This window comes from Onychostoma macrolepis, chromosome 09 (genome assembly GCF_012432095.1).
Source record: "Onychostoma macrolepis isolate SWU-2019 chromosome 09, ASM1243209v1, whole genome shotgun sequence".
NCBI classification, from domain to species: Eukaryota; Metazoa; Chordata; class Actinopteri; order Cypriniformes; family Cyprinidae; genus Onychostoma; species Onychostoma macrolepis.
The window spans coordinates 21,745,241-21,762,265 of NC_081163.1; the positions used below are offsets into that span (position 1 = coordinate 21,745,241).

Here is a 17,025-nt window from a genome sequence, read left to right on the forward strand (position 1 = left end):
GCATTGTTAGTTTTTGTACAGCACCAAATTACATTTTTTTTCTCCCTCATTTACTGTTCGTGGCTGTTTTTGCCCCATTGACTTCCATTTGTCACAATGAGTAGTCACAAGGTCCAAGTGCAAGTGCAAAATAAGAGTTTTTAGTGACAGCAATGACAGAGACAACAGCAGTTGGGAATGACAGCCGAAATCATAAACTCTCACAACCACAGTGAAGAGAATCCAAAACAGTGCAGGTCGATCCAGCGTGGGTGAAGGAATAATCCAAATCGGCCGGACAGATCGGGAGAGCTGAACAGAAAAACAAGACAAGAAAACAAACCGACAACACACAATGCAAACGTCAGCTAGATAAAGGCAGTGCAACGAGCTGCAGCTGTGCACTCTGATTAGGTCACCAGCTGCGGTTACTAGGCAACGTATATTCCCACACAGACTAGACAGAGATTTCAAAATGAACACACGGATCCATGAACCGTGACAGTACTCCATCTCCTAAGAGCGCCTCCTGGCGCTCCCAGGAGGATCTACCTGGTGATTGAAATCATCAATAAGGGAGTGATCCAGTATGTCTCTCACAGGCACCCAACTCCTCTCCTCAGGACCGTAAACCTCCCAGTCCACCAAGTACTGAAATCCTCGTCCCCTCTGCCTTGAGTCCAGAATACGTTTTACAGAATAAGCTCCCCATCTACGAGACGCGGCGGGGGCGGGGGTGACCGGGATAGGCGGATTAATGGCGGAATGAAAAACGGGCTTTAATTTGGATACATGAAATACCAGATGAATTATCCTGTACGCCGGAGGAAGTCTGAGGCGTACTGCCACCGGACTAATAATCTTGGTGACAGTAAATGGGTCAATAAATTTGGGAGCAAGCTTATTACTGATGGACCGGAGAGGAATATTCTTAGATGAAAGCCACACTTTTTGACCAACAACGTAGACGGGAGGTTTCGACTGGTGGCGATTGGCCTGAGCCTTGGTGCGCGCCCCCACCTGGAGCAAGGTCTGTCTAGCCCTGCTCCAGGTGCGACGGCACCTCTGGACAAAAGCGTGGGCAGAGGGATTCCATACTTGAAAAAACAGGTGGCTGGTACGCTAAACTACACTCAAATAGAGATAGCCCCTTAGCTGAGACTGGTAACGAGTTATGTGCGTACTCAACCCATGAAAGCTGCTGACTCCAAGAGGAGGGGTTCTGAGACGCTAAACAATCCTGTTTGGCTCTCTCCGTCTGACCGTTACTCTGGGGATGAAACCCAGAAGAAAGACTAACAGTCACCCCCAACAAATGACAAAACCCTCTCCAAAATTTGGAAAGGAACTGAGGCCCCCTGTCAGAGATCACATCCATCGGGAGGCCATGTATGCGAAAGACGTGGTCAATGACAGAAACCACTGTCTCTCTGGCAGATGGTAATTTGGTCAAAACCACCGTGTTTCCCTGTGAGGGCGGGAGACCCGAAACAATATCTAGCGAAATGTGGGACCAGGGTCTCAAAGGAACTGACAACGGGTGAAGGAGTCCAGCAGGGGGTCGATTGGAAGACTTAGAAACAGCACAGACCGAGCAAGCCAAAACAAAAAGATGAACATCGCGAGCCATAGATGGCCACCAGAACCGTTGTTTAACCCTTTAAGACCTGCCATAGAACAATTCCGCCAGAGTATATCTTAGTATTTTTACATGCTGTGCTGTCATTCTTTTGAGTATTTTCAAATGCCATATATCAATACAATCCTTACACCTCCAATTTGAAGGCTGTGTATGTAAGAAATCCATAATTACTAGATAAATAGCTCAAAAGTGCAACAAACCAACAAAAATATGAAAATCGATTTTTTAAAAAAATATATTTTACTAAATACAGAAATATCACAAATGTCAAACCTCAAACTTGTCAATGAAAAAAACTTGCGTAAAACACTTTGAAACTACATACAATTGATTTGGACTGATTACATAAATTTGTTATCAACAAATTAAATTTAAATTAAATTTTTCTAAACATGCGTTACGAAGTCAAACCGATAATATATTGCTTTTGAGAGCAATATTTATTGAACAACTACAAAAGACAATGTAAAATAATCAGATACACTACTCTAAAATCTGTAATTTGTCATAACTAAAAATGCAGAAAGGCTGTGATAACACTTGTGACAATTCCTGACTAGAATAATGCAGAGGGGTATGTGGCATGCCTCACAGATGAATGGAGTGCATTTGAATTTGTGGGGTAAAAAAATATAACATTTTGCTTTTGAGAACGATGTTGATTGAAAAATAAATACATGAAGAACATCTCAGTTATTCTTGTGCAAAAACAAAACAAAACAAATACATAAAACAAAAATAAACCCCACTAGAAACAGATTCTGGAGCAGTCGGAGAGTTCCTCGTCGTCGCACGCAAGTAACGTTAGTAGCTCCAAAACCTCTGTGTCCATGTACTTATGTTTTCATGCAGTCATAACATTATGCACGCGAGTGTGTGATTGTGCTTGCATTTGTAAAGGTGCATTTGTGTGCATGTGTGAAAAAGAAAAAAAAGCAACAGATTGCAATGATAAATAAATAAGAGTGATGAATAGAACACAGCAGCAGCAGTAGTATAAACGTACAGCAAATGAAAGTCAAATGTCGCGGCTTGTGACGTTACCACATGAGACACACCTTGGGGTCATAGTGTACAGAACGTGATCACGTCATAGTAGACGTAGGAAAAGGTATCTAGCAACCTCTAGCAACCTCAGATCTATAGAACATGTGTGCAAAGACGTGCAATGTTTTTTTTAGTGTATTTTGTTGTATACGCATTTTATGCAATTTGTGCAGACTTGTTAGAGGGTGAAAACAACGCAACAGGAGCATGTTGTAGTCTTGATCTGACTGTGTAACGTCTCTGATTTTGAATGCAAAAATAATTATTGCGCTACCCTTTTGGTTTCGGTTTCTATTGACTTTTAAACAGAGACACGCAAACCGGAGCGTGGGCGCTCCCGTCGGTCTTATAGGGTTAACGAGAAACGAGGTGCGATTAACCCCAGGATGACAGGCTACCTTGGAACAATGACCCCATTTGATAACTTCGGACCTTAAACACTCTGGCACAAACAAACGACCCGGTGGGCATCCGGGCAGGGGCGTTACCCCTTGAGAGGCCGTGCGGACGGACCTTCGACTCGATCTCCCACGTGACCGCAGAAATAAAAACCTTTTGCGGCACAATGGGCTTGGAAAAAGACGGGCGCTCCAAATGATCAATGATACGGGATAACACGTCCGGTTTGATGTTCTTAGACCCCGGACGGTAAGAAATAGAAAAATCAAAACGACCGAAAAAAAGAGCCCACCAAGCCTGCCTAGAGTTTAATCTTTTGGCGGACTTGATGTATTCAAGATTCTTGGAAGCCCCGAACCCTCCTACCAATGACGCCACTCTTCCAAAGCAAGCTTGACTGCCAGCAGCTCTCTGTTACCAATATCATAATCATGTTCGGCAGGTGACGAGTGGTGAGAAAAATACGCGCAAGGATGCATCTTGCCGTCCGCGGAAGAGCGCTGGGATAAAACCGCGCCAACCCCCACCTCTGATGCGTCAACCTCCACAACAAACTGCATGGATCAGGGGTGACAAGGATGGGCGCTGAAACAAAGCAGCTTCTCAGTTTGGCAAATGCAGCATCAGCTGTGCTTGACCACCTGAACAGAGTTTTGGTGTAGGTTAAGGCAGTCAAAGGAGCGGCTAGCTGGCTGAAATTGCGAATAAACCGCCGGTAAAAATTGGCAAAGCCCAGAAACCTCTGCAGGGCCTTGTGGGAATCTGGGGTTGGCCAATCTACCACAGCCTGAACATTGTCGGAATCCATGCGCACCCCCTCGGCCGAGACGATGTATCCTAAAAAGGAACAGGCTGTGCATGAAAAACGCATTTCTCCACCTTGACATAAAGCCCATTTTCTAACAGCCTCAGAAGCACTTGCCTGACATGCTGAACATGTTCCTGGAGAGAGTGAGAAAATATCAGTATGTCATCCAGGTAGACATAAATGAACTGATCTACCATATCTCTCAACACGTCGTTGATAAGTGCTTGGAAAACCGCGGAGGCATTTGAAAGGCCAAAGGGAAGAACAATATATTCAAAGTGCCCCCTGGGGGTCTTAAAGGTGGTCTTCCATTCATCCCCCTCCCTCATGCGAACCAAATAATAAGCGTTACGGAGATCCAAAAGCCGACGACATCAGCGGCAAAGGGTAAGTATTCTTCACCATGATGTCATTCAACCCTCGACAGTCAATACAGGGACGGAGAGAGCCGTCCTTCTTTTTCACGAAAAAGAAACCTGCACCCACCGGAGAAGAAGGGCAGATGATCTTGGCTGCTAGAGAATCAGAAATGTATTTCTCCATAGCCTCCCTCTCCGGGGTGGAAAGCGAATATAACTTGCCTTTAGGTGGAGACATACCTGGTAATAAGTCTATAGCACAGGCATAGGGACGATGAGCAGGTAGAGAAGCAGCTCGAACAGTTGAACACTCCCTTCAGGTCAAGTTACTCACATGGCACGTTAGATAGATCCGTGTGTTCATCCTGAAACACAGAACAAGACACAGAAGAACACGCAGACAGCAAACAGGAAGCATGACAATATTCGCTCCAAGCGAAAACAGAATTCATGCGCCAGTTTATATGGGGGTTATGGAGCACAAGCCAGGGATGCCCCAGGACCATAGGAGCAGAGGGGGTCTCAGTGAGAAGAAAGTCAATGTTCTCTGAGTGGTTGCCAGAGGTGATGAGTCTTAAAGAGACAGTGATGTGCGTGATGGAGGGTAAAGGCTGACCATTCAGCGCAACCACAGAGATGGACTGGGAGAGTGCAACCATGGGTATCTTGAGGCTGTGAGCGACATTAATGTCTAAAAAATTACCCTCTGCTCCCAAGTCCACTAGAGCCTCACAGTCATAAACCAGTGAATGCAATTGCAACTTAACAGGAAGATGAGTGGCTGAAAAAGAGGATTTAGTTAGTGTAATCCCACCCGCCAGTAACCTCTTACCTACTGGCGGGCACTGGCTTTTACCAGACATTGCAGAGCAATGTGGCCGGCAGCTCCACAATACAGACACAGACCCTTCTCCCTGCATCTCTGCTTCTCCTGCTGAGAATGATGGGACCTGTCCATTTGCATAGGCTCAGGATCCGGAAGAGAAATCACCGTCTCGCCAGGGGTAGATGAAAAGTGGAGCTGTGGACTGACCGACAATCCTCTAGGTGTCTGCTGGCCCCGCCGCCGTAACCTGGTATCCACCTGAATAGCCAGGTCTACGAGCTTATCCACGCCGGTAGGTAACTCCAACGAATAAATCTTGTCCTTGATAGACTCAGAGAGCCCATACAAAAACATGTCCCATTGTGCCTCAGAATTCCAAGCACATTCCACAGCCAGCGTGCGAAACTCAATAGAGTAGTCGGCTACAGTGCGATCGACTTGATGCAGCTCCACGAGAAGTCACTCCGCTACCCGAAGCAGCGCGATCAAACACTTTCTAAGCTCCTCAGAAAATGACTGAAATGACACACAGCAGGGAAGCCTCTGCTCCCACACAGTAGTTCCCCAGCTAGCCGCCCATCCCGAGAGCAAAGTTATAACAAAGGCTACTTTAGACTCCTCAGTGGGAAATGATGAAGGTTGGAGAGAAATGTAGAAAGAACATTTGGCCAAAAATGAGCGACATAACTGGGGTTCACGTGAGTAAAACGCTGGAGGTGGAAGGTGGGGTTCGGCGGAGCAGACGATCTGATGCACGGGAGCAGGTGGATTGGGATGTTAAGCTGAAGCGGTCTCCGTCTTCAATTGCTGAATCTGAATAGTTCATTCCGAAACCTGAGTAACCAGGGCCTGGACAGCACGACCCGTGGCCATCATCTGATCCTCCTGGCGCTCCATGCGTGCGTTGCTCTTAGACAGAAAGTCACTCAACTCTGTCACTTGCTGGATCCATTCTGGTCAGTTCATTCTGTCACAATGAGTAGTCACAAGATCCAAGTGCGAGTGCAAAATAATAGTTTATTAGTGACAGCAATGAGAGAGACAACAGCAGTTGGGAACGCCAGCCGAAATCATAAACTCTCACAACCACAGTGAAGAGAATCCAAAACAGTTCAGGTCGATCCAGCGTGGGTGCAGGAATAATCTAAATCGGCCGGACAGATCGGGAGAGCTGAACAGAGAAACAAGACAAGATAAACGAAACGACAACACACAATGCAAACGTCAGCTAGATAAAGGCAGTGCAACGAGCTGCAGCTGTGCACTCTGATTAGGTCGCCAGCTGCGGTTACTAGGCAACGGACATTCCATTTACATTTACATTTAATCCAAAGCGACGTACAATATGAGAACAATAGAAGCAATGAGACCATCGAGAGTGCAGCAGTATACAAGTGCCATGACAAGTTTCAGTTAGCCCAGCACAGTACACGTAGCTAGGTGTTTTTTATGTTTGTTTTTTTTTTTTTTTTTAAATAGATAGAATAGGTAAGTGTTAGTATTAGTTGGTCAGGTGCTGGCGAAAAAGATGCGTCCTTAGATGTTTTTTGAAAATGGATAAAGATTCAGCTGTTCGAATTGTGATTGGGAGGTCATTCCACCAGCTGGGCACAGTCCAGGAAAAGGTCCGTGAGAGGGATTTGGTACCTCTTTGTGATGGCACCACAAGGCGTCGTTCACTTGCAGAACGCAAGCTTCTGGAGGGTGCATAAGTTTGAACTAGTGAGTTTTGATATATTGGTGCAGTGCTAGTTGTCGTCTTGTAGGTAAACATCAGTACCTTGAATTTGATACTGTGAGCTTTCTTTGGTTCATTAAAGACCACTCTGGCTGCTGCATTCTGGATCAGTTGCAGAGGCTTGATAGTACATGTGGGAAGGCCCGCCAAGAGAGCATTACAAGAGAACAAGAGCTTGGACGAGGAGTTGTGCGGCATGCTCCGACAGGAAGGGTCTAATCTTCCTAATGTTGTATAAGGTGAATCTGCAGGAACGGGCCGTTGTAGCAATATGGTCTGTGAAGCTTAACTGATCATCGATCACAACTCCAAGGTTCCTGGCTGTCCTGGAAGGAGTTATGGTTGACGAACCCAGCTGTATAGAGAAGTTGCGGTGAAGTGATGGATTGGCTGAGACCACGAGCAGTTCTGTCTTGGCAAGGTTGAGCTGAAGGTGATGGTCTTTCATCCATTTAGAAATGTCACTCAAACAGGCTGCAATGCGAGCAGCTACTGTCGGATCATCTGGTTGGAATGAGAAGTAGAGTTGAGTGTCATCAGCATAGCAGTGATAAGAAAAGCCATGCTTCTGAATGACCGATCCTAATGACGACATGTAGATGGAGAAGAGAAGTGGTCCAAGCACCGAGCCTTGAGGAACCCCAGTAGCAAGAATTTGTGACTTTGAAACCTCACCCCTCCAAGACACCCTGAAGGACCTATCTGAGAGGTAAGATTCGAACCACAGGAGCGCGGTTCCTGAGATGCCCATCCTTCTGAGAGTGGACAGGAGGATCTGATGGTTAACTGTGTCAAAAGCAGCAGATAGGTCCAGTAAGATGAGTACAGAGGGTTTGGAAGCCACTCTTGCCAGTCTCAGGGCCTCTGTAACCGAGAGTAGGGCAGTCTCAGTAGAGTGGCCGCTTCTGAAGCCAGATTGGTTGTTGTCCAGAAGATTGTTCTGCACAAGAAACAAAGAGAGTTGGTTGAACACAACTCGCTCAAGAGTCTTTGCAATGAATGGAAGAAGGTAGTGTTCTAAAAGTTCTGGATTTAGAGAGGGTTTTTTGAGCAGTGGGGTTACCCGAGCCTGCTTAAATGCTGTTGGAAATGTACCAGTGTGAAGAGAGGTGTTGATAATGTGAGTAAGCGCAGGTATGACCGAAGAAGAAATGGCCTGAAGGAGGTGAGTGGGGATAGGATATAGTGGACAAGTAGTGGGATGATTGGAAAGGATGAGTTTTGAAACTTCCGTCTCCGAGAGAAGGAGGCGAGAGAGTGTGTGTTAGTCAGTATGAAGTTATCAGTTTGTGGTGTGAGGAATTGGTCACTGATGGTTCTTGTTTTATTTGTGAAGAAAATTGCAAAGTCATCAGCTGTAAGAGTTGATGAAGGAGGAAGGGGAGGAGGATAGAGAAGAGAAGAGAACGTTTTGAAAAGTGTGCGAGAGTCAGAACAGTTGTTGATTTTGCTGTGGTAGTATGTCGATTTAGCCGAGGAGACGTTTGCAGAGAAGGAAGAGAGGAGTTCCCTCTTCCTTCCCACATTCCCACACAGACTAGACAGAGACGTCAAAATGAACACACGGATCCATAAACCGTGACACCATTATAACGACATTTATGGATTGCAAAGCCATGACACCATATAATCATGCATTCTTGATTGTTGGTGGTTTTCCCTATTGGGAAGAGGTAAAATTTGTAATTTTTACAGCTGATCACCAGGTGGCACCATTAACCCTTTAGATAGTGCAAAACAAAACAAAAAACTTATATGGAGTATAACAGCATATTATAGTGTGCGTGTGTGTGAGAGTGAGAGAGAGACCTTTGTGCACTTACCTTGATGCGTCTGAGAAAATCTAAATATGCACCTCAGCTCTCAGAACTACATGGAGTAAACAAAAACAAAGTAAGTGTATTTATGCACCTGCTGCCTTTTGATGGTGAAAAGTACGGATGGCCTATGTGTGAAATGCTTGTCTTTTCTTGATGGTAAAGCCAGTTTAAAACCTTAAAATCCTTAAGTGATACAGGTGCATAAATACACTTACTTTGTTTTTGTTTACTCCATGTAGTTCTGAAAGCTGAGGTGCATATTTTGATTTTCTCAGATACATCAAGGTAAGTGCGCAAAGGTCTCTCTCTCTCTCTCACACACACACACACACACACACACACACACACACTATAATATGCTGTTATACTCCATATAACACCATATACAAGGCAGAAACTAAGCTTTTTTTTGCACAGGCCTATCTAAAGGGTTAATGGTGCTACCATTGGAGTCATACCACACAGTGGAAAAGCGCCATTATGTAAGAGATCAATCTGAGGTCACAGGGAGAAAAAAATAATATTTTTCAAGGGCATAAACGATTGTACGTCGCACGCTTTTTCACACATATGCACATTATTCATATCATATCATAGAACTCCTCATTCCAGACAACTTTGCCTCTAGAACCACTGCTGTCAATCAAATAATTTGTTAAATGATTGAGAAGATGCAAAAAACCTACTTTTGCAAACTAGTCCTAGGTTTTTTGCTCAATCTGGACAAAAACAAAAAAACACTGCAGTACAATTATCTGGATGCTCTAGGTCAATAATTATCAAAAAAATAAATAAAACATTTAAATTTGCCCTTTGGGAAGATATAACGGGGTCGTTTAGAAAAGGGTCCTGTCCAAATTTACTCAAAATCCTATAAAGCCTGAAGGAAAACTCAAAACCTGTGTCACAAAACCACAGCTGGCGCTATAACAGTTAAAAATGACTCAAAAACAACATATTTCTATGGTAAATTACCTGGATTTGCCAAAAATGTTTTTTAAATTATTGACTTGCATAGGTACAACCTTGCTAAATAATATGTAATGTGTTTTTTTGCTTATATCGTCGCTGTCGGGCGGAATCCTCACATCTCCAAAACCATTATTTTTCAAGAAATAAAAAAAAAAAACAGCATATTTTTTTAGTTATTAAACATTGTATCGTTAAAGTTGGTATTATACCTTATATTGCTATCATATACTGTTGTGTAGCAACATTAACACATCATTTCCCCAAAATCATGTTTAATCAGAGATTTATGACTTGGGAGCAGGGAGATACGAGATGACGCTGTCATTGATAAGAATGGTACGGACACAGACGTCGCTGCTGCCAGCAGTGTTCATCAAAGTCTGCGGTCGCGTTGAGCCTTTTGACAAGAGACAAGGCTTTAAGAGCTAATCAAAGCTAATGATTGTGGTTGCATACATCTTCCTAAACTCTATTTTAAACGTTAGAGCTATGAGTGATGCAATACCAAAATAAAACTATAAACTGAAGCTGTCTAATAGGCGGAAATTAATCTGCACACAAACAAAATCGGCGGTCGCTATGAGCCTTTTGACAAGAGAAAAGGCTTCAATAGTTAACCAAAGCTAACGACTGTGGTTACATACATCTTCCTAAACTCTATTTTAAAGGTGTAAGAGCTATAAGTGATGCAATACAAAAAACGATGAGCTGACTAGGCTGTCTAATAGGCGGAAATTGGCCTAATCTGCTCGCAAATTTACCTTCGTGGCTCACAGGCAGGGCTGGACTGGTAATTGGGCATACCGGGCATTTTCCCGGTGGGCCGACAGAATTTTTTTATTTTTTATTTTTTGCCAAGGACCATCAGGCAGGGACTACGAGCAGCCAGTGGCCCATTGGTTTGTCTCCTGTATTGACAGCGTAAACCACCCAATCACAATGCGCTGTAGACGGAGCCATGAAGTGTTTTGCTCCGCCTATAAAGAACGCTTCACCCCAACTTATTCCTCGTCGGCTTTTCCCACGTTTTCACAGCAGCTTTATCAAGAACAGGCTTGCTCTGCAGTGAGTGATGAGGCGTAAAGAGCCAGGCAGGAGGAGAAGAGGAGAGCAGTTGAATCGGTAAAGTGCTTGATAGGGACTCGCAGCGAAGGTAGGCATCCATCCTGTGTGCGTGCGCCATTAGTGCAGAATACGCAAACACATAAAACGTAAATTCGTCCACCGCGATTTTTTGGCGAAGTCATGTCAAGTGTGTTCATAGAGGTTTCCATGGGCCAGTGCGAATAAATCTAGATTTAAATTCGAAAAGACACGATATTGTCAGACCTGACGTTTTTTTTAATATCCAAAACGACTCGATGCAATGATACATATCTACACTACCAGTCAAAGTTATTGAACAGTAAGATTTTGAATGTTTTTTTTTTTTTTTAAGAATTCTCTTCTGCTCACCAAGCATGCATTTATTTTATCCAAAATACAGCAAAAGCAGTAATATTGTGAAATATTTTTACTATTTAAAATAATTGCTTTCTATTTGAATATGTTTTACAATGTAATTTATTCCTGTGTTCAAAGCTGAATTTTCAGCATCATTACTCCAGTCTTCAGTGTCGCATGATCTTCAGAAATCATTCTAATGCTGATTTGCTGCTCAAGAAATATTTATTATTATTAATGGATTCTTTGATGAATAGAAATATCCAAAGATCAGCATTTATCTGAAATAAAAAAGCTTTTGTAACATTATACAATACACCATTCAAAAGATTGGAGTCAGTATAATTTTTGCTTTGTTTTTTGGGAAAGAAATTATGGAAATTAATACTTTTATTTAGCAAGGATGCTTTAAATTGATCAAAAATGATGATAAAGACATTTATAATGTTACAAAATATTTCTATTTCAGATAAATGCTGTTCTTCTGAACTTTCTATTCATCAAAGAAACCTGAAAAAAATTATACTCCGCTGTTTTCAACAATAATAATAATAATAATCATAATAATAATCATAATAATAAATGTATTTTGAGCAGCAAATCAGAATATTTGAATGATTTCTGAACGATCATGTGACTGGAGTAATGATGCTGAAAATACAGCTTTGATCACAGGAATACATTACATTTTAAAATATATTCAAATAGAAAACAGTTATTTTAAATAATAAAAATATTTCACAATATTACTGCTTTTGCTGTATTTTGGATCAAATAAATGCAGACTTGGTTAGCAGAAGAGACTTCTTTAAAAAAAAAAAATAATGAAAAATCTTACTGTTCAAAAACTTTTGAATGGTAGTGTATATCATATATATACAGGTGCATTTCAATAAATTAGAATGTCGTGGAAAAGTTCATTTATTTCAGTAATTCAACTCAAATTGTGAAACTCGTGTATTAAATTAATTCAGTGCACACAGACTGAAGTAGTTTAAGTCTTTGGTTCTTTTAATTGTGATGATTTTGGCTCACATTTAACAAAAACCCACCAATTCACTATCTCAATTAACTAGAATACTTCATAAGACCAATAAAATAAAAAAAAAAAAAACATTTTTAGTGAGTTGTTGGCCTTCTGGAAAGTATGTTCATTTACTGTATATGTACTCAATACTTAGTAGGGGCTTATTTTGCTTTAATTACTGCCTCAATTCGGCGTGGCATGGATGTGATCAATTTGTGGCACTGCTGAGGTGGTATGGAAGCCCAGGTTTCTTTGACAGTGGCCTTCAGCTCATCTGCATTTTTTGGTCTCTTGTTTCTCATTTTCCTCTTGACAGTACCCCATAGATTCTCTATGGGGTTCAGGTCTGGTGAGTTTGCTGGCCAGTCAAGCACACCAACATCATGGTCATTTAACCAACTTTTGGCGTTTTTGGCAGTGTGGGCAGGTGCCAAATCCTGCTGGAAAATGAAATCAGCATCTTCAAAAAGCTGGTCAGCAGAAGGAAGCATGATGTGCTCCAAAATTTCTTGGTAAACGGGTGCAGTGACTTTGGTTTTCAAAAAACACAATGGAGCAACAGATGACATTGCACCCCAAATCATCACAGACTGTGAAAACTTAACACTGGACTTCAAACAACTTGGGCTATGAGCTTCTCCACCCTTCCTCCAGACTCTAGGATCTTGGTTTCCAAATGAAATACAAAACTTGCTCTCATCTGAAAAGAGGACTTTGGACCACTGGGCAACAGTCCAGTTCTTCTTTTCCTTAGCCCAGGTAAGATTCCTCTGACGTTGTCTGTGGTTCAGGAGTGACTTAACAAGAGGAATACGACAACTGTAGCCAAATTCCTTGACATGTCTGTGTGTGGTGGCTCTTGATGCCTTGACCCCAGCCTCAGTCCATTCCTTGTGAAGTTCACCCAAATGCTTGAATCGATTTTGCTTGACAATCCTCATAAGGCTGCGGTTCTCTCGGTTGGTTGTGCATCTTTTTCTTCCACACTTTTTCCTTCCTCTCAACTTTCTGTTAACATGCTTGGATACAGCACTCTGTGAACAGCCAACTTCTTTGGCAATTAATGTTTGTGGCTTACCCTCCTTGTGAAGGGTGTCAATGATTGTCTTCTGGACAACTGTCAGATCAGTAGTCATCCCCATGATTGTGTCGCCTAGTGAACCAAACTGAGAGACCATTTTGAAGGCTCAGGAAACCTTTGCAGGTGTTTTGAGTTGATTAGCTGATTGGCATGTCACCATATTCTAATTTGTTGAGATAGTGAATTGGTGGGTTTTTGTTAAATGTGAGCCAAAATCATCACAATTAAAAGAACCAAAGACTTAAACTACTTCAGTCTGTGTGCACTGAATTTATTTAATACACGAGTTTCACAATTTGAGTTGAATTACTGAAATAAATTAACTTTTCCACGACATTCTAATTTATTGTGATGCACCTATATCTATATATTTATCTATCTATCTATCTATCTATCTATATATATATATATATATATATATATATATATATATATATATATATGGTGGTGGGCCACCAGGACCAAAAAATGCCAGGGCCGATTTTTTGTCCCAGTCCAGCCCTGCTCACAGGCTTCCTTCTGCACCGAAGCATTACAACTATCGATTTTTAACAAAACAGGCCTACTCAAATGTATCTAACCTAACTATTTTCACTCCTTATTGTCTAAAAAACAGACTTACTTGGCGCCAGTAGACAGCCTTTTTTTTTCTCCCAAGGCTCCTGCGGAGTGAAGAAGAGGTGGAGTTACGAGACTTCTCAGACAGTTGAAGTGTCCAATGGAGTTAAGAGTTTTGCTCTCAAGCTATTTTCAACACTTTAGATTGGTTAATAATTATAGTAATTATAATAAATATAAAAATAACAGACCCACGTGGGGACTGACCAATAGCATTGATTTGTGAATAAATATGAAATTGACCAAATTTGGACATAGGAGGTTTCCGCCCGACAGTGACGATATGCTTAAATGCCTTAAGCGCTTTAACCCTGGTAATCGCTGCTTGCAGCTATATTGGTTATTTTTATATTCAGACAGATGCCTAACCATATGCATATGTCCATATGCATCTGTTATTGCAACACACTAACTGAAGTGCTGGTACATTTTTGTTCTCAAAAACATACAAATGTTAGGCCTGCAAGGCTATTTTCTCAATGCATTTATAACAAACTCTGGATTTGTACAAACATGGATTTTTAAATCATGAATCCTTGATTTTGGCAAGTTATTGATTTAAAATGCTAAGAATCAAATAAATCGCGATTTCTATAGCGATTCAATGTTTTAAAATATATACACGTTTTAAAATATATACACATTCAACTACTACAAGCACAAAATAATGGACACCTTGAACCGCGTTTTTCATGCCCTCACATCTCTCCTTCACACACTTCACTATTTACTGCCTGTCACAGGATTGTGCTTTGACTCCGTACGTAGGTCTCACTGAAACATTGTTTGAGCAGACGATGTTTGATCTCTCCTTAGTATTCGTGGTCAGTACTGCTAAAGTAAAGTCGATTTTACTTTTCTGTAGTTTTTCAGTGGCCCTCAGTCATACCATTGACATTACCTGAGCAGTTGAAGGTTGCACATTTATTGCATTGATTTATTGATTGTTGTGAAGTTGTGTTTGTTACTAGCAAAAAGACATAGGGTGCATTTTCTTTCAGAATCATCATTCACTGATAAGAATGAAAAGTTAAAAACTGTAGCATTTTATTTTATGAAAATAAGATCAAGAATCTCACATCATACATAGGTGTGACATAAATTTATAGCCTATAGACAATAGACGATATAAAATAGTTAACACAAAATAATACTTTTAAAGCCCTTTATTAAATCTTGGCTTACTTATTTCTACATATGCCATATATCATGCTATAACATAATCAAACTAATATCTAACTGTGCGTTCACACCAGACGCGACTTGCGAGAATGAATCGCGCTATTTGCGCGTAGTTGGACGCTTGAACATTTTGAGTTTACTCGCTTCATTCGCGCATGAAATTCACTTCACAACAGACGCGAATTCGCGTCAAGGAGGGGCTTCAGCCAGACGGCTTCAGTCTCATTACACAACACTGGTCCAATCACAAATAAAAAAAATTTACTATACTATTGTGAGTGTATTTGTAATAGGATATAATTAGAATGAATGTACAAATGTTTGTCATAAGTAGCCTATTCTAGTCTTAACATAGAAATAATATTTTTATATAACAAATAGGCTATAAATTATGATTTACTATGTTGTCCACAAAGTAACACACCAAGCAAGATCCTTTTTCTTCCTGTTTCTATAAAAGTACGAAGATGTATCGTACAGCTCCGGGTATCCACATACAGAGATGATGATTTTGTCCTCCATTGTTGTTTCGGATTTCTGCCTCCCTCGCTAAGTAAGTCGTAATCGCGTCACTACTAGAGCAAGCTCCTGATTGGTTAACGCGGCGCAAATTTTCGCCAAAGTTCAGATTTTTCAACTCGCCAGAAATGCTCAATTCGTGCCGCACCATTCGTGGAATCGCGCCACAGGATGTCTATTCATGTCTTTGCAATGACTTTACATGTAAATCACTCGCGCGTCGCTTCATTCGCACCTTAAGAATGTACAAAACGTTTTTTTTTTTTTTTTCTCACTTTCTGACTCCATAAAGGCCGCTGTGTAATTTCACCCTGACTAAGTACTTAAATAATTTAGGGGAAGCATTTAAATAATCCTGTGAATGCACATAAAAATGCAAAATCAAACTGTTAATATAACTGAATTAATATAATTTAATTGTGAATCACCTCACATTGAATCATTCTGAATTTGCAAAAATCATTCTTGAATCAAATCCAAAACCGATGAATCGAATCGATTCACTGTTAGTCCAGGTGATATGTGAAAATGTTCACTTTCTCATAAAATCATGAAACTTGGTATACTTGTACAGTTTGCGGCCCTGAATATTTTCAGAAATAGAGCCATTGCTAAAACTCGTGGCACCCAAATTATGTATTTTATATTACATTTTCTGAACCAAACATGATAATAGTCAAGTCAAGTCAAGTCACCTTTATGTATATAGCGCTTTTACCAATACAGATTGTGTCAAAGCAACTTTCCAATATCAAAATAGGAAAATAGTGTGTCAATAATGTAAAATGACAAGATTAAACACTCAATTTTCAGTTAAAGGCATTTCATTATTGAATTCAATGATGTCATCGCCCAGCTCAGTTCAGTTTAAATAGTATCTGTGCAATCAAGTCGACGGTATCTCTGGTGTTGTGAACTTTTATCTTCTAAAGTTTAGGCAACTCAGAAGTGAAGACCAGGAGACGTTGGGATATCTTTCATCCAGAAGTTACTCTTTATTGAGAACTCGCTGTGCGTCGCTGTAGTCATCCAAGTCTAACTAAAGCAGTGATACATTGTAGTTTAAATACATTTAGGGGGCAGTGCTTAGGAATGGAAACAAAGCACCTGGGTGACGACTTTAAACAAAGCATGCAAATGAGAGAGGATTTGATTCGATCAAGAGAAAACCGGTTTGGCAGGTTATCTGGCTTGCTCAAAAGAGAAAGACAGACCCAATCAGCATAACACTCGATTGCATTGATAATCCAATCAGTCTAACGATTCAACGTCTGGGCCAGGGGCTCCGAAAGCCATTTGCAGAACAAAAGATTCGAGTCTCAGTGATCTGACTCATTTAACTTACAATAAGAGAATAGGAACTGGCAGGGACCTCTTGTTACCAACTTTTTTTAACAGAATCGTTCATCTGATGTCATCATCTTCACCATAAATGCTAAATACAATGTATATAACTTCTTCAGTTTGTACACTATTACATTGGAATCTAAATTAAACATTTAAATAAATTTGTAATCCCACACTGGAAATGAAGTGTCCCCAAATTAGCAAGCCAGAGGCGTCAG

The 17,025-nt window shown here is 41.1% G+C and overlaps 1 protein-coding gene across 1 annotated transcript in view; it reads left to right on the forward strand.

Moving 5' to 3' along the window:
• Positions 1 to 17,025, forward strand: part of si:dkey-11f4.7 (piezo-type mechanosensitive ion channel component 2) — a 718,195-nt gene that overhangs the window by 198,072 nt on the left and 503,098 nt on the right.